We start from the raw sequence: 4,976 nt of genomic DNA, 5'->3' as shown, positions 1-4,976 counted from the left end.
ACAGAAAGTAAATGTATGTTAACCCCAAATTTAACGCGAGCTAGTCAGCTACAATTACTGAGCGCATCATTCGGCCCACCCGGGCACTTCCTGTGAACGGAATCATACTTAACCGATAAAATTGAAACAAAACTAGCTTTTTACCCTTTTTAATACAAAATCTTAAAAAATGTCATAATTGGATTTACCAGAGTTTGAAGTTAAGCAACTCATATTAAGGGGCTGTTTCACCATCCATTGATTAGCGTTAACCGACGGTTAAATGTGATGCCGTCTCCGTATAGACGAACAAAACAAATAAAGACGGCATCACACCTAACGGTTAATGTGATGCCGTCTCCTACTATTCGAACAAAACAAATAGAGACGGCATCACATTTAACCGTCAGTTAACACTAAACAATGGAAGGTGAAACAGCCCCTAAGTATTGACTACTACTACTCCAAGCCTTGCCAGCCCTGAGGTCAACGTAGCCACAGAATAACGAATAGTACTAACGTAACGTAGCCTACAAACAGTCGGAGACGATAGCTCCTAAATTTGACAGAACATTGAGTTGTTAAAGCGTAGCCGATATTGCTACTCCTTTCTCATATTTGTGGATTTCTAAGATATTGAACGGTTCGCTTCACATTGCTATAGGCACATTTTCCTTGCCATATTCTGCGTCTTGCCGTGTAAAGGCCGCAGGGTCAATACGGTTGTGCTGGTTTATCTGAAAGAACAACTTATATTAAGTAGTTAGATAATGGTATAAATGGTCAGAGCGTAGAAAGTGAAGAGGAGCTACTGGGTTTTCTATTTAAGTAACTAGTTTGAATTAATTGTACTATATAAATACTGACACTTTATACCGTTTTCAATTTGTGGCAATAATTCCGAGATATAATGTTATACTTAGGTACAGACTGGGTACCCGCGAGGAACAGGAATGATTTTGACAGTTGAATATATTTAAGCTAAAAATGTCTCGGCAGAAATCGAAACAGAAACTTGTATTAACACAATAGGTAGGTAGGTTTCAATAGGTAGCATATCAAAATCTTCTATATTTTTGCACATACACATACAGTTAAAAATAAAAAATATCATCAGAAAAAATAATTATCATCATCGTCATTATCCTCCCCCAATTGGTGGTAATTGACGCGCGACAACTCGAAATGCAAACTTTTTACGAAGCTGAAGTTTCGACCAACTATTGACCAAAACCGAAACTGCATGTGGGCGAAACTTAGTTTCTTGACTGAAACTAGTCGGAACCGAAATCAAACCTTCGGTCGACTTAAAATAAATTTAATGACACGTCTAACCTACCTTACCTGCTTGCTTGAAGTCTTCAACACAAAGAAAACTTATATAGCGACAATTATAAGCACCATGGTTACATAACAATAATGGAAAACGCACTGCATCGCCAAGCAGTTGCACACCTTCCCTTTCTATTGGCCGAATAGCTTTGCATACCCGTTGTTTATGTTCTCTCCCCCAACATAAATATGTCAAAGGAAGATATATAAAATGGATAGAGTGAGGTATGCGTTATTATTGAAACGGGAACTTATTTTAATGATATTGTGAAACGATAGACCGGAAATTAGGGATTATTTCGCCCTTATCACAATTATTTAATTTAAGTCTCGTGACTTGCGTGGACCAGAGTTAGCCTTATAACTCTGAGTTAAAGTGCTAACCCAGGGTTCAGTAGTGTCACAATGTATGGACATATCATCCCTACCCCATAGCTTTAACTTTAATAATAACTTTAACCCTACAGAATTAAAGCCTCCTTTAAACTTATTATTGTTGGAGATGTGGATTTTATATCATGTACCTACATGTACAACTGAGGTGGGCTTACAATAAATATATTATAGGATCTTTACTGATGATCTCTACTCGGTCAAATGGCGTTTCTGGTTCTGTAAATACAGTCGCCAGCAGTGCTAGCTCTAGCCCTTGATTAAGGTAGAGGAAGATTGTCTACACTACATTGCTTCCGTCTCACAAAACGCGCCATCATAATTTAATTTTGCATTGGAAAATGGCGCCCGTTGCCATCAGGCGTCTAGACCGCTCCTCTTGCTCTACCCCAAGGCAAGCGCTGGTAGTCACTGGCATAAATGGCGCCCGTTGCCATCAGGCGTCTAGACCGCTCCTACTTGCTCTACCCCAAGGCAAGCGCTGGTAGTCACTGGCATAAATGGCGCCCGTTGCCATCAGGCGTCTAGACCGCTCCTCTTGCTCTACCCAAGGCAAGCGCTGGTAGTCACTGGCATAAATGGCGCCCGTTGCCATCAGGCGTCTAGACCGCTCCTCTTGCTCTACCCCAAGGCAAGCGCTGGTAGTCACTGGCATAAATGGCGCCCGTTGCCATCAGGCGTCTAGACCGCTCCTCTTGCTCTACCCAAGGCAAGCGCTGGTAGTCACTGGCATAAATGGCGCCCGTTGCCATCAGGCATCTAGACCGCTTCTCTTGCTCTATCCCAAGGCAAGCGCTGGTCGTCACTGGCATAAATGGCGCCCGTTGCCATCAGGCGTCTAGACCGCTCCTCTTGCTCTACCCCAAGGCAAGCGCTGGTCGTCACTGGCATAAATGGCGCCCGTTGCCCCATCAGGCGTCTAGACCGCTCCTCTTGCTCTACCCCAAGGCAAGCGCTGGTCGTCACTGGCATATTTTTTTTATGAGGAAGACCAAATTTTGGATCCATTCAGAAGTACTCTGAATTGCTAGTTATGCTTCGAGTAGTTTAATCCTCCTACTTAACATTATAAATGCGAAAGTTTGTAAGTCTGTTTGTCTGTTTGTTACGTCATCACGTCTAAACCACTGAACTGATTTAGATGGAATTCGGTATACAAATAGTTTGAATCCCGGAGAAGGTCATAGAATAGTTTTTATCCCGAAAAATTGCATAGTTCCCGCGGGATAGCGATAAACGAATTTTGCGCGGTCGGAGTCGCGGATAACGGCTAGTACGCTAATAAATTTAAAAATATTACAGCTTATATCACTTTTGAACAGACTTCAAAAAAGGGACTGACTCAAAAGGAGTTCATCAAATTCTGTGTTCTATGAAGAATGTTTTTTTTTTCACAATACTTTATATTTTTACGCATTGAAGACAAGGATATAATATGTTTTTTAATGCTTTTGCTTGCCTTGTATTAGAAGCGATCTTTGCTACCCAACCGTCATTGCTCGGGGTAACTTACTCGGCCTGCTGGATCAGTTTACAGTGATACTCAAACTTTCAATAGATCATAGACATGCCATGCAATAATTTTGAATCATCATCATCATCACAACCGGGATTTAAATGCGACAAAATTATTGCTAAAGTTGCCTTGGCTGCTCCAATATGGTCGAAACATCGAAGGCATTTTAGTAATAATTTTTGTATTAAGACTTATTAAAATATAATAATGATTGTTTATCGAGACCACATAATAAGCAGGTTAAAAAACAGATACATGGTGATTATTCACAAGATAAGTTATAGGCAGCTTTGTCGGTCCAGAGCGATCTCTTATTTTTTATGAATCTCGGCTATTTCTCTCTGAGAGAATGACAGCAAACTACAGCGAAATAGCGGCGCCCTCTGTGCCATTTAGGGGAAGTGTAAGTCAAGCTATTCCTTTAGGAATCCAAGTTTTACTAACAAAGTTCGAAGTGGTTTGCAATAACATAGATACTTTGTTACCTCAGGATAAAATAGTCGGGTAAAAATATGTGTAATTAATTATTGTCGTATCGATACAAACGCGCGTTTGTATACGATGCGTTTAAATAACGCGGTGTGCAATGCCGCTTAGACTTCTGGATGACACTACATTGTCACCTGCCAATACTTGACAGGATTAGGACAAAGCACTATTAGAATAAATCAAATGTTTTAACCCGACAAAGACGTAGTTCTTATTTCTGCTGATTTTTTAATCTTTGGTATTTACCTCAGAACTCCACCATTAACCGATTTGGGAAATTTATTTTTTAGTTTGGAAAAAAATATCCTTATTTCTTTTTTACCCGACTGCAAGGAGTGGTATTGTTTTTAGAGTGTTTTGCTGTAACCTATTGCAGGGTGCAATACCACCCTAGGACCTAAGTTGATCTTGGTCAACTTGACCAACACTTTGAGTATCTCTTCCACGTGCATACAATTGCAGTCCTCGTCGGCACTGCACCCACCAATGCACACAGATGCGTCGCCACGCTCCGCCACCCCCGTATATAAGACTCACACAAACTAGCCTTGAACTTCATTTCACCACTGCAACGAACACGTACACGTACAGCCCTTGTCCTATGTTCTCGTGATTGTGTTGGTAATATGTGACTGGACTGTTGACAACAAGTGTTGGTGTTAACGAGTGAAGATGATGGTCGTACTGCAAACGGTGAGTACGGAATTTACAAAGGAACTAATATACTTAGCGGCACAAAATTTTACCCACTCTACATACAAAATTACCTTTTACTGCATACATTTGAGGGCCAGAGTTTTTGCCGCTTAGTAAGATATCAGACGTAACGCAGAAAAGATCAAACTCACTTTCGTAAGCACTGACACCTATGACTTTTAAATTTGTAATTTTTACCTCTTTAAATATTTTTATTTGTCGTGATTGTCAATGGGAAACGTTATTATGAAAAAAACAAATTCCAAATTTAAAAATGAAAGGTTGCCAGTGTTTTTAGTTTCGTTTTAGTTGCCATAGAAGTATAATCCTAAAACGTAATTGAATTGTTGCGGATTGAGCCTGGATATTTTTACCTAACTACGTCCAATTTGATTTGTAAAATTAAATATTGTTCTGTAAAAAGAACAAAATTAGATATTTTACAAACATTACTTAAATTTACCGAAACAAACTAACGAGCTAGTTTGAGGCCACATTCCTGGTGCCATTGAGATATCTAACCTGAGATTGTATGGGAAGCCGAAAGCAGCTCTATAAGTTATTCCGCAAT

The 4,976-nt window shown here is 40.0% G+C and overlaps 1 long non-coding RNA gene across 1 annotated transcript; it reads right to left on the bottom strand.

Annotated features, from left to right (window-relative positions):
* Positions 1 to 426: 426 nt before the first annotated feature.
* On the bottom strand, positions 427 to 4,621 carry LOC141438866 (uncharacterized). The gene is made up of 3 exons (XR_012452521.1): positions 4,477 to 4,621; positions 4,247 to 4,346; positions 427 to 716 (listed from the first exon to the last, which is right to left on the bottom strand). It is a non-coding gene; the product is annotated as an uncharacterized lncRNA (long non-coding RNA).
* Between the last annotated feature and the right edge of the window lie 355 nt (positions 4,622 to 4,976).

This window comes from Choristoneura fumiferana, chromosome 19 (assembly GCF_025370935.1).
Source record: "Choristoneura fumiferana chromosome 19, NRCan_CFum_1, whole genome shotgun sequence".
NCBI lineage: Eukaryota > Metazoa > Arthropoda > Insecta > Lepidoptera > Tortricidae > Choristoneura > Choristoneura fumiferana.
Note: the sequence above shows the minus strand (reverse complement) of the source record. Positions and strands in the feature narration are given on the sequence as shown.